This window comes from Parasteatoda tepidariorum, chromosome 8 (assembly GCF_982258835.1).
Source record: "Parasteatoda tepidariorum strain Cologne lab strain chromosome 8, Ptep-v5.0, whole genome shotgun sequence".
Taxonomy (NCBI): domain Eukaryota; kingdom Metazoa; phylum Arthropoda; class Arachnida; order Araneae; family Theridiidae; genus Parasteatoda; species Parasteatoda tepidariorum.
Genome location: NC_141762.1, coordinates 87811043 through 87825344, shown reverse-complemented (window position 1 = coordinate 87825344; position 14302 = coordinate 87811043). Strand labels below are relative to the sequence as shown.

The following is a 14302-nucleotide window of genomic DNA, read 5'->3' as shown; positions in this document are numbered from 1 at the left end:
GTTTATTTTATACATGTGCTAATTTCTATACTACTATTAATGTCTGATAATTTCTTTTTATGTTGTTTAATACCTTACTATGTGTTGTATATTGTGGGTAAGTTTCATAAAATTCCATGTGTAATTTCTTGAGTTATCGCGATTTTTGTGAATTTTCCTTAATTTATGATAACCAGTGTATATATGCGATAGCCTGGTAGGGCGTCGAGCTCATATCCGAAAGGTCTTACAAACTGGCTGTGACGTGGGAGGGGCTAAAAAGGTATTCTTGACCATTGATAGCGCCACTGAAAGGCAAGAAATGCATCATCTGGCTTATATTCACTTGGTTCACCAAGCAGGCTTGATGGTATTTGACAAGGCATTAGAAACAACAACAACACAACATACATATATATATATATATATTATGTCTATCTTCTTTTTCATTTGAGTTGTTTAGATAAGGACTTTTCTGTAAACATAAAATCGTCATTTACTTTAAAGTTTTTGTTTGTCGTTTAATTTGTTAACCAATGTTTGTAAGCGAATTTCTAACATTTTATCACAATTTTAGTTGAGGTTGTTAATTTCTTCTGTAGAGCTTTTATTTTTTCAGGCAAGTATTATATGGCATTAATAAATTAAAAATTATATTTATATTGATATTACTTATCTTACGAACAGTGCAACATTTGTGATCATAGTTTCATTTGTATGGAGTGTGTTATTTAAATTGGAGTAAGATATCTCTAGATATCTTTTTTGAAACAAAGTTCTAATGTACTCTAATTTCAAAAAACAGGTAAATTGTGCGAAAAAAAATCTGATTTAGTTGTATTCATGTTTAAATTTTAAATTAGAGCGTAAATTTCAATAAATCAAAAAAATATTCCTTTTTAAAATTATTAATCTCTAATATACATGCAAAGTGCGAAAATTACATTTTTCCAACTGATTCGCATAAGACACATTAAACACTTATTTTGTCCCGAAATCTTCTTTTTTGTTCTGCTCTTCATTTTCGTTTTTCATATTTTTTCCTTTTTTCATTTTATTTTTGAAATACGATAAAGAGTCTATGAGGGATAAAGACGATGACCAAATAGAAAGTCCCAACCAGCATCCAAGAAATCCCCCCACATAGCTGAATAATTCAATGGTCTGAAACAAAAAGAAAAATTACCATAAGAATACATTATACAGGGTGTCTCAAAACGACCGCATGAACTCTGCACAGCTAGATTCCTCGTTGGGAGTACATAAAAACTGCCCAAAGAAGCGTTCCTGTACGATCCATAGTTTACGAGAAAAATACGAAAAATAAAGTATGATGTCACTGCCGGTGCAAAAAAAAAAACAAAAAAAAAAAAAAAAAAACACGTTTTTGGACATATCAATAACAGTATTTGCATATCTTTCAAGATGATAATGTTTAAAACGTTCGTCGCGCATATTCTGCTTTAAATTGTGCATAGTATACTGCTGTTGATATGTCCAATAAAGTGTTTTTTTCTTGCACCGGCAGTGACGTCATTGTTTTTCGTATTCCTCTCGTAAACTACAGAGTCCGATCGTTAAAACACGGTTCCCAGCCGATCACCGAAGTTAATCATCACTGGCTGCGGTCAGTGTGCGGGTGGGTGACCACTTGGATCAGTCTGCGTAGGGACCGAGGGTGTGCGGTATTGGTCCTCGTTAAACTGTGCTACCGTAAAGTGCTCGACTTCGCGCACAGGTCGTTGGACTACCGAAGCGGGGGTGCCATCCTCTCTGCAGAGGATCAAAATCGTGATGGCATGTCTTCGGATCATCCTCAGGGATGTATCCCAGACCGTCGCCAATAGCGCATTATGCAGCTCTAGTGCGACGTAAATGAACTACAACTACAACTCGTAAACTGCAGATCGTACAGGAACGCTTCTTTGGTCAGTTTTCATGTACTCCCGACGTGGAATCTAGCTGTGCAGAGTTTATGCGGTCGTTTTGGGACACCTGTATGTCTGCCGTTGGCTGATTGAATATTCCACTTCTTTGCCAACAAGTGCAATTATTTTGAAGTGCTCTAGGCTAATTGGGAAAGCCTCCAATATTTTCTAACTAGCTTGTCCTTTTATTGACTTATTACAGGTATCACTCATATCTTTATTTTTTATAATTTTGCAACCGTCGTTGAACAGCAGACCCGATTTTTGGGTTTACAACTACTGATGCTCAACTCCGTAGCCTTGTAATTTTTAACCAAATTCAGAAGACAAGGAATCTCCTGGATCAAGTATTAAAAGAAATTTTTGTTCCCCGTGGAGGACATTTGATGGAACTAAATCGCATTTGTGTTACACGGAGAGGTAAACCACGAGAACCTCCCACGGGTTAGCCTGACGGCAAAGGGACTCTAACCCATGATCCGTCTATCACTGAGGTTATTTCACGTCAACATTGTGGTTCGTGCAAGCCGGATACGAAATTCGTATCAACCAACCATCACTGGGATTTGAACCCGGTTCACTTCATTGGAATTCAAACTATCTATCCCTGAGCCATCATGGTTCATCCTTCATATCTTGAGGCTTATTACTTATTAGAAAATATATCATTACTTGTTGATTTCAGCCAGTGTGAAATATGCTCAGAGTAGTACATATTTTTTTTAAACGAGCCTTATTAAAAGCTTATAGCAATAAGGATAAACAAATGCAACAGGTCAGAGCAGTTCTTTTCAAATTTCCCAAATAGCCTGAAACCTAAAAAAACATCAGAAAGATTTAAAAGTACTGCAGACGTCTCAAATTAGCCTAAGCATTGCAAAGCAAATATATTTGCAAAACTCAAGGATTTTTAACTAACCTGATACATATAAACATATTAATGTTTTGTACAAGTCAATACTGTTCACAAAAAAAATATGGTAGAGCAGGATTCCATTAGAATCATATTTTTTTGCCACACTTACTATAAAAGTTACCCATGCCCAATTAAGCTTATTGTATTCACTTCCTGTTGTCAGTTAAGTTATTAGTTGGTTTATGATATCCTGTCATTTCCAGTAGAAAATATATATTAAATATCGATGTTGTAAGAACCAAAAGCAACTTAGCTTTTGCGTTTATGAGAAAATGTATCCTTCTGTCAAGATGTAATAAACTTTAAAATCGACTAAGATCATAAAGCACTAATTTTATTAAATTATTTTTCTCAAAAATAGTTAATTTAAACAGTACATACTTCAACCAAAATATGCAGTTTTTGTCACCAACTAAATTTCGAAAAATTAATGGTACTCGCTAATATGAAATAGAAATTATATATTAAGTATCAAAGTTATAAAAATAACATCTAATTAGTTTAATGTTTACAAAAAAATAGGTGTTTCAGTCATTAGAAAAAGTAATTCTAATGTTATAAAAAATATTATTTAGGATGTAAATAAGCTTAAAAATCGCTTTTGAGATTACTTTCCTCTTTATTAATTTTTTTTTTAATCAAGCGTAATTACATTAAACAGTAAAGCATATTTCAAGAAAAATATACTTTTTTTGCAGTTACTCAATGGATTAAAGACAATAAATAACTTTTTAATAAAGTAGAATAATAATAGCCTGAAACCTAGTATAATAATAGAGTAGAAAAAAATCAGTCTAAAACCAAAGTTACAAAATAAGAAGCAGCGTCATTATTCTCATTCAGCATCATTGCTTCACCTATTTAATTAAAGCTTCATGCCAACAAACAAATTAGGCTGATCAATCATTGTAGCATTTAGTATTTTCAAAATATTGCATCGAATTTTCAAGTGCTAATCCATATGGTTCAAATAGTTTGCATGATATACTATTTAATTAGTTTAATCTAACTTTAAATTGGTTTGTGAAACACACTTTATCGACATGCACTACGAAATATACTCAAAAATATATCTCGGATCGAAACATATATTTTATCGACAGATTTAGATTTTTGTTTCGAAACTGCGGTGCTTCCCCACAATCTTGATAGTATGGTTCAAATAGTTAAGTCGGAAGTAGGGTCGAAAGTTTATCTCAACTTTTGCTTATTTAGTTCAGAAACTATTTAAGCATATCGAAACATTTTAGTATATAATTATAAAACTTGCTGATTCAAAAATGATTCGATGAAGGAAATAAATTTTTAATAATTACATACCATTTTTAATTGTATTATAGTTATAGCTGAGGACGATTTGGAATCTTAAGTAATATTACTATTTACATAATTTTAAAACAGGTTTTAAATGATAAAATTCAAAATTTAAATGAAATTTGTTAAATAATTTTCGACAATTGAAAAACGTAAGCAGGTACTTAATTTACGTCGCACTAAAGCTGAAGACATACGTGGTACTTACCAAGTATTTGGGCGTGTGAGCATAAACTAGAATTTTAGGTTCATCAATTTTAATTTCCACTGGAATTCTCGCTTTGCTGAAAGAAAAATATAATCATTAATGAAACAACATAAGAAAATAAAAAAATAACATATTTTCTGTGGTTCTGTATAAAAATGTAAGAAGTGAAATATTGAGTGTAACATATGAAAATTGGTTTGATATAGTATCAGTTAATTTTCCAGATAATAGGGAGATTTCCCACTTTTAGCTTCCGTACGTACATTGCAAAAAATACGATAAAAGATAATAAAGTTAATATTTTTTCTTTTCTTGGATAGGGTGGACATTTTAATTGAATTCGGAGGTTGTAACTTTTTTATTCAGAGATTGTAACTAATGACTAAACAATTCTGATCAGCGCTAAGAGACAATGCACTGAAAATTATATATTGCCACAATTAATGCTATAGGTTAAAATATTTACATATTTCAACAAGCATCATTGATGTCAACAGTATGGCAGATTTTCAGAGTTCCTTTAAATAAATCAACACCTTTTTTTTCCCATTAGTTTCTCTTTTTAGTACGCATCTTGTTTTTCTCCATTTCAATTACTGTTGATTTTAAATTATTTTGTTCTTTAGAAACACGTTTTAAATGCGCAACTATAAACAAAATAAACTTCTGAAATACTACTTAAGGCCTGTTTACACGGTCCAATTTCTTGAATCCGAGAAATTGGACGGATTTCTCTGTCCAAGAAATTGGATGATTCGTTGACACTATCCAAGTTCTTGAATGTCGCTGATTCGTTGAAAGAAAAACTTGCGCATGCGCATTGTTCATATTCAACATTATAAAATAATACTTACATAAGTTTAAAATTACTAAATAAATTCAAATAAAATCATAATAACGCAAATAAACCTCAACAGATCAATTTATTTGGACTAAAATATATGAAAACCCACAACAAAATGACATAATTTGCTGCCAGCTTTTTGACGTCACGAAACCTAAGACGCTGATTGGTTAAGGGAGAAAAAACTTGGATGGAAAGTAGAACATGCTCTACTATCGTCCAAGAAGTTGGACCAAGTTCTTGGATGTTTGTTTACACGATCCAAGCTCAAAGCAAAACAAGTTTCCATCAATATCAATCAATCTCTGTCCAAGAAATTGGATCGTCTAAACAGGCCTTTAGGGTAGAACCCGGACCACGAACCATCCACGTATATCACAGAGCTTGTAAAAAATAATTAATAATTACAGTACATGAAATAAAACTTTATAAGGAATTGTCAGCAGATTTATTTAAAACAATAGCTAATACTAAATTAATCGGAAAAAAATAATTTTTCAAACATCTCTCTCTATCCAATTGACTAATTATTGGGATTTTCTGATCTAGTTTTATACTCATAGACTAGGTTAGCTTTGCACCCATAGACTAGAAGTATATATGGGTAAAATTATTTGATATAGTTGAGAAACACGATCTTCGAACAGCCCGTTCCGCGTCATCGAGGGCTCACGGACGATGCAGGAGGCAGTAAATGCAGAAATCAATCTGGCTTATAAGCATATATGGCAGTACTTTTACTTTCGTTACTTGCAACTTTTACTTGTACTTCGTTACTTTTTAAATTCAGTACTTTTACTTGTACTTTCGTTACTTTTTTAGGGAAAAAATACAAGTATTTGTAATGGAAATATCGAATGAAATCGTTACTTTTTTCTAAAACTCGGTAAGCTTTCTAAAAGAAAAAGAAAAAAAAAATTAAATTAAAGAAAAATGCTTATGTTTTTTTAATTTATAAAATTAATGTTCAATATATATGCATTCACAGCTAACTTCGTGTTTAAATACCTTCTGTTTCAACTTATACTGCACATTCAATTATTTTTTACTAGCTCAAAGATCACAAAGCTATCTGTAACCCCGTGTTTGCTTTGTTTATGTTTGTGCTTTTAAAACGTGTTTCTAAAGAGCAAAACAATTTTAAATCAATGGTAATTTAAATAAATAAAAATAATAAGCTAAAAATTAATATCAATAGATAAAATTTCTTTTTCGTGCAAATCCATAAAAAGTTTGATAATAAAATTATATTTGATTTTAAAATTACATTATACTATTATATTATGAAATTATATTATAATATTCCTCTGAATTTAAAAATAAATTAATATCCATAACTTTCAAAATTAAAAATAATTAAATAAATAACAACAATTTTGCAAAAATATTAAAGAACATAAGAATATTATTTAATAAAATTTTAGGTTACTTTGAATTTTCGATTTCCTAGAAATGTACTTATAAATCGTTACTTTTTTGTTTAGTACTTGTACTTTTACTTGTACTTTTTACTCGTTACTTTTTAAACTAAGAACTTTTTACTTTTTACTCGTTACTTTTTTTAAAAATATTTGTACTTTTACTCGTTACTTTTTAAAAGTAACGTTGCCATATATGCTTATAAGAGAATACCTACCAAATGGCAATTTACTGGAAAGATGTGTTGGCGCCAGCAGTCAAAACAACATTAAATCGATAAATTTGCTTATTTGGACGTTTTCTTCAAAGCCAGTAAATATATGGTTCAAATTGCCAATTATTTTTGTTGAGCCATGGTGGCTCAGTGAATAGAGAATTCACTTTACATTGAAAGGAAACCGGTTCGAATCTAAGCGATGGCTGGCCGATACGAATTCCGTACCCGGCTCTCACCGACCACAGTACTGACGTAAAATATCCTCAGTGGTAGACGAATCATGGGTTAGAGTCCCTTTGCCAACAAGCTAACCGTGGAAGGTTTCGTCTCCATGTAACGAAAAGCGGGTTAGTTCTATCAAAAAGTCCTATACGAAGGCAAATATATTCCTTTGGTTACGGTGATCTGCAAAGACGGCTTCATGGGGATTTTCAACAACATAGATGTCGTGGGTATAGAATTGGCAAAACTCGAGTGACTAAAATGCTTAACCTTCTCTCTAAAGTTACCTTCTCTTTCCCTCTTTCACTAAAACCGACAAACAAGGTCACACAGTTTCCCATAATTTACTAAGAGGTGTAGGTAGTACTTAATTTCCATTTTTAGTTGTCCTAGTGTTGACTGTTTATTGACTATCTTTAAATATTCGCTTGTCTAGCATGTTGAACTACTGTTAACTTTAGGAAAGGATCAAATTTTAATAGAATTTATTTAACGCATTCTTTTATTCCCCATAAATTAAGCTCTTGAAAGAAATGTGTTAAATATTCTATCACACCAGTAGTTTCTTCTGAAACAAAAGTGAAGCTTTTGAAAATTTAAGATTGGACTACCCATTAATCAAGTACTTCTATACTGAAAATTAATAAACTTAAATAAACTTAATCAACTTACGTAGCTACTCTAAACATCCTCTCTGTAGACTTCATGAAAGCATAAAATAAAAAAAATAAAAATTGAAGATTAATTGATTGATGTTACATGAACCAGACACGTTGAAAAAGTTCAGTATATAAACAATTAAAACACAGTAAGGGAATAAATTGTTACTTCTTATACAGTAACACCAGTTTGCCTCTATGTACTTTTAATATAGACGATAATGCTGTGAAACTGAGCCATTGTACTCTCCTTTTTAAAATCTATTGAAACAAGGATGCCTTCAATAAGTGTTTGCGTTTCCTAAAATTGCTGTGATTGGTGTTGCCTTTGCCAATACGCATCCGTAATCTTGGGTATCATTTATCTCAGCTAATTGATATTGATGACCGTCACACTTGACCGTACCCCGACAAGAAAAAAGACACAAGTCGAAAAACAGCATTTGAGAAAAATCAGCATAAAGAATACTATAAAACTTATTACGAAATACAACAATCTTGAGCACAATCTAGAGATGAGGCAAGTTTTTGGGCCTGATGGGGCACTTCATGCAGATTTTTTATCAACATAACCTCAAAATTGCTGTTTTTTGACTTGTGTCACTTTTCTTGTCGGGGTTCGATTTCTTGAGGGTCGACCATGATCGTCATCCATAGTTTCCTTTATTTTCAAAAAAAAAAAAGAAGATTCAGACCAGTCGCTTTTGATATTTGCTAATTACACAAAAGAGAACAGAGTGCATTTTATGCTACGTAGAATGAAGCAAAAATCGCGCGAATGAAACGCAAATAACGGTACAAAATTGAAGATAGTTTGGTTTGATTCTATAAACAAGAACCTTTTTAAGTGTCGAAACACAACATGACCGAGGTAACGAGAGAAACACTTGCAAACTAGTTTAACCAGTAAGAAAAGGGAAACAAGCTTGGAAAATATAATAAAAGAAAGATATACGCAACAAATCGAGGATTTGCCAAGAACTCTAATTTGCAAGATGTAGAAATTACGTTTGAATAGATTTTCAAGCATTGGGAAAAGTAGGATCACTAGAAAAGTCATTAACGAAATAATTAGAATTTTGACAATATACTAGGATTCTCAGAAATCAAAGATAGTAGATGAAAGCATCGCATTTGTTTCTGATTCTCAAATAGTGAAAAATTTCCTGTTTATTCCTAGCTCCATTTCAATTTTCATGAAGTTTTCTAATACACTCTATTTTATAGCAGCAACAGACTACATGTATCGGTTTTTCGCACTTCGATATCAACGTGCCGATTCTCTTTACATCACTTTCTGCTTAGGCACGTGCCCGAATTTCGAGTGCACGTGGCGTGTAAGACATTCAGCCATTCACAGTACTGTACATATGACTTTTTAATATGTACTATCTCTTCCTACGTTTCTCGGCAATGGAATGCGTTGGATGCAATTGAAATCACGCTGCTCTTGAAAAATCACTTATTAAAACTACTGATATTTTCAGATTGACCTTGAATGTAAACAATGGCAACAGAATAAGTGTATATTGCATGTATCTAATACTTTGTTGCATCCTAATATTAATTGCAGAAGTTAGAATGTGAAATTAAAAGAAAATATGCTAAAAAAATAACAAATATTTTAACGTTAAATATTAGTCTAATTAGCATAGAACAAATTGCAAATAAATAATGTTGACTAATTGAAATAAAATAAAAAAGGAAATTCTAGCTTCTTAAATAGCTATATACTTTTTCTTTTCCATTCGAAAAAACAGTTAAGTTTTATTAACATATTTTTCGAACCCATTAATGTACAAATATACATATTTTTTTAGCAATATTTATAAATGTGTCAGTTATTTACCCAATCTTGAAACGGCCTATCTTGAACTCTGATTGTATACCTTCTCTCCCTATAGAAAAAGAATTACAGATTATGCGAGGATAATGATCCAATAAAAAGGGTTACAAGGGTACAATAATACAAGGGTACAATACAAGGTTACAAGGGTACAATAAAGGGTTACAATAAATCTTATTCATTAACAGTGCCAATTGTGGAAAAGAGGCAATTTTGCCGTTAAGTTTTCCGCATATTTACAAAACATATCGAAGTATTTACCGGACGCAGGTTCAATTAGCTCAAGCTATCTTGCCCTATGTATACCCCTATTTATACAATACTGTATGAAGCGAAATTTCTTTCATATAGGATTTCTTTATTTTTCAAAAATAGAAAACTATCTCATGATGTTAAATATGGGTTTCATGGGAGTTTTTAAAAAATTCCTGATATGCTAACACTATATGGAATTGTCATTCAAGAGGATAACTACTGCAGTTAACATATCAGGGTGATTGTGATAGGTGCTTTAATATAATTTGATCTGTCTTACGAGGTCTCTTTTGTCTTTCTGCTCACAAAACTGAATTAATGTTTGCTATAATTCAAGACGTTTTGATGCTTCAGTGATTCTAACGCATTTTTAAACAGACGCAAACTATCCTTATTTGTGCTTGTAAGACAATATCGGAGACCCTTGTCTCTACTTAAGAATAATTTAGTAGTCCCAAAACACTTATTTTACATAGGTTAGTGCTTGCAACCTTTTGTTTTGTATGAAATTTACATTATTCATAATTTCATAAAAATGCTCATTAAAATTTTCACGATAAGATAATTTTAGAAAAATTTGAAAAAAGAAAAAGTTTATAACATTTAGTATAGTTTGGCATATTCTTATTGCTCAAAGACCAATCATGTGGCCAATGTTGTTTTTTAATTGTTTGTTATGCTGTAGTGAGTGACCAAAGGCTTCGTAGTGCTCTACATTGGGTCTTTTTAGATGGTAATTGGCTGTGTATTCACAGTCGTGCAAGTAGTGTTCAGGCGTGCCCTCTGCCTGACTTGAACAGGTGCAAATGTTTGTATCTAGTTTATTAATTCTATTTAGGCCGAAGGCTCCCAGTAAAGTAAATGGTGACTGGTGCACGTTAAATCAGTCGGGTCACAAAGTTATCCATATTCCCATAGCAAATCATACCACTGGATATACTGAATAAAAGATTGATCGTTCTCTAGTTCAGGTCAAAATTACGAACTGTGGATAAATGAATGGATGTATGAATGGGTTCGCCCTATGAACGGGAGTGACGCATGGATGTAGTGGAAGACAAATTTTTGGCCATAGCTGGCTCCTCTGGAAGACAAAAACAATCGTACCCCTTGCCTTTATGTCATACCACAACAACTACAGAAGGCGTCAAGACTGGGTTCAAAATTACAAGGCTGCAGAGTTGAACACTAGTAGTCGTAAACCCGAAAAATTGGATCGGTTGTTCAACGACGGTTATAAAAAAAATATTGGAAGCCTTGTCATGTATTTTAGTATATTTGTTGTCGATTAAAGCAGCATCTATTACCGCCATATCAGTAGTACTATTAACGAATTAAAAAAAAGTACCAGGGCATTTTAAGTAAGACAGCAAAATTCCAATCTTAAAAAAAAGTGAATTTGTGGCAGGAATGAAGGCAATTACCGCTAAAACCTATTACCGCAATGCCTATGTTATATTAAGTACCTATTTGCACTGCACATGTTATCAATAACAAGCAGTATCTATAACCACAGTAAATTAAGCATCACTAGTGTCAAAATTGGTTTAGACATTGCTTACAACGCTTTGAAATGTATAAGTACTAAACATTTTTAAGGTAAGCAAAACACTTACTTGCAAGCAACTTTGCAGCTTGATGTACAGTTCTCCATTAATTTACGTCTTTCTCCCTCGGAATTGCACTCTATATTAGGCATTCCTGGTTCACGAACTGGAAAATTAATAAATCAAATGAAAAAGAAACATCCTGAAAACATACATTAAGCATTTAATAATGGAGAAACCTCATTAGATTTGAAAAAATAATAATATGAAGTGCGTATCCAACAAATGCTAACTTTGTGGCTTTTAAACGAACTATCTTTACTTGATTCCAGTGTCAAAGTAACTCTTGGAAGCGTTGCGTTTCATCCACCACTTCTACAACATCTCCCAAGCAAGTCTGGTCGAGATTTAAGAAAGCTAATGATATCTACCGTGAATTTCATCTTCCGGTATATGAAAGGAACGGTATCACGGACTCTGATCCTAAACGCCACACACTAAATGATGAAACTCGACGACGGCTTCAATATAACAGAGCTATCATGCTTCAAAAATTACAGCGAGTGTTCGCCAAAGCTTCCACACGAGTTCAGGCCTTGATAGGATATCCTATCGAAAGTTACGCAATTTGAATTATTCGTCCCATCTCAGCATTCTCTTGCTTTTCAACAGAATATGGAAAGAACAGGTGTATCCGATTGGGTGTCGTGAAGCTACAGTTAAACCGATTTCGAAGCTAGGGAAAGATCCGACGGAACGTATCAACTATCGCCCATAGAACTAACTAGTTGATTCAGCAAGATTTTAGAGCGTATGGTTAATTCTCAACTAATTCATTTTCTCAAAAATAAATACGTTATTCTTTATTTTCAAAGTGAATTTGGTAGAGGCAGGAAGACAATGAATAACATGGATTCCCTGAAATCTCATATCCTTAATGCTTCTGTCCGGCGAAGCCACTTAGTGTCTATCTTTTTTGATACTGAGAAGGAGTACGATCGGACATGGCGATACGGTATTTTTAAAGATTTGTTTGACATGTGCTTCCGTTGTCATCTACCTGCTTTTATCAAAAACTTTTTGAGGCAAAGAGTAAGCTTATGAGAGTAATTGAGCATCATCCATAACTAACTCTTATCAAAATTGTAGAATGGTGTGATCAGAATGGCCATGCGCTTTCACCCAATAAAAGTTCATTCTTAAATTTTTGTCTGCTTCGCAGATTACATAGCAATTCTGTTATATTCATCAATAACGCAGATCCTATCCATGAGGAAACCAAATTTTTAAGAGTAGTCTTTGACCAAAAATCTGACTTTCCTTCCTCATATTAAACAACTGCGAAACGCTGTGAGAATGCAATGAATATGCGAGTTCTGTCAAATACGTTGGAGGGCATACTGCATCCTTTTACTGCAAATATATCAAGTGTTAATACTGTCGTCTAATAACTACGCTTGAAGGTCTATGACACTGCTGTGTCCTCTCCCTTAAAACGCTAGGACACAGTGCATCATATGGCCTTACGCATATGTAGCGGCACGTTTCGTACTAGTCCAATAAAAAGCCTGCATGTCTTTTACCTACAATTATCTATTTATCTACGTCGCACATGTCCACGCTACGTCTCTCGGACATATTGCTATCGCGTTATGTCTAGTAAATCGCTCCCTTTAAGGGGGGATGTTACTACATCAAGTTTCGAGAGATTGTACGTAGCTAGACCTTCCGATCGATTTCCTTTTTTTACAAGTAATTAATTGGAATATAATAGCCAAATGTATATTTGAGCTAAAATTGTGAAATAGTTTATATAATGTGAATAATATGCCTACCATGAGAGTATTTTTATTCACACTCTGTCTTAAAAGAGCAATTTATGTTTGATAGAAGTGAAAGTGCATACTTACACGAGCACGCTTCTTCGATTGTAAAGAACGTCCGCGGATGTGAACGGTTATAGCAATTTTCCCATAATGTACTAAGACAGTCGTAGATGCACATCTGATGAAATGAATGAATGAATGATGAATTTATTACTGAAGGGAATAGTGAAGAAAAGAAAAACATTTAAATAAAAAAAACACTAAAAAATCATTGTCAGACAATTCTACTATACCTATTGTTAATAAAAAAAAAGAGATGCTTGTTGTACCTTAGAACTTTGTAAATATAGCACCTAAGACCTACCCATATTTGTAGACAATTTAATCCTCATCGTAATAATATTGAAATTAAAAAACTATGAATTATCTCCATGGTATTTTATCATGTTGCTGAGATTATATTTAAGTATTGCAATAAAGCTCTGCTAATCGACGTTAAAGAGTATTAGACAACAGGAATATGACTTTAAATAAAAACATTTTCAGTGACAATGAATTCCTAACATCCCGTGTTACTGACAGATCATATATGATCTATCCAATATGAGTTAAAATCATGAGCCAATATGAGTCAAAAGGTATGTCACTCGATGAAAATCATCGGCAACGAAGCCGACAAGTCAATCGTAAGTGCAATCGTATCCTCATCTTCCAAACTGAATTGATCGAAAATGATAATGTGTGTTACAGCAATCACAGGAGTTGGAAATATCAGTAATCGTTTCTCTCCCCGAAAAAAATTGCATATAGTTAAAAGCAACTAGCACTTGAACCAATAAGATCGTTTACATTTTATAACGTTTCAATTCTGTCCAATCACGTTCATAAATATAAATATTAATGGCGTCAATGGAGACGGACAAGATGATCGGACTAAATTTTTCATTGATGAAACAGAACAGCTGTGGAGTGTAAAAATAGCATTCATACTTAAATTCGAACATTGAAAGTATTTTCGTATGATGATATGTTAAAATCGATACAGTTGATGTACCATAACAGCAACCTGCACATCATTTTAGTGACGGTAAATGCAGAAAACTATTTTCTAGTTAGTTATTT

The 14302-nt window shown here is 32.8% G+C and overlaps 1 long non-coding RNA gene across 1 annotated transcript in view; it reads right to left on the bottom strand.

The window, feature by feature from the left end:
• Positions 1-879: 879 nt before the first annotated feature.
• Positions 880-14302, bottom strand: part of LOC107436726 (uncharacterized) — a 29000-nt gene continuing 15577 nt past the window's right edge. The window contains exons 8-13 of the long non-coding RNA XR_006225720.3: positions 13265-13358; positions 11424-11520; positions 9556-9604; positions 7720-7748; positions 4346-4421; positions 880-1143 (exon numbers count right to left, since the gene is read on the bottom strand). This is a non-coding gene — a long non-coding RNA (uncharacterized LOC107436726). The remainder of the gene's footprint in view (positions 1144-4345; positions 4422-7719; positions 7749-9555; positions 9605-11423; positions 11521-13264; positions 13359-14302) is intronic.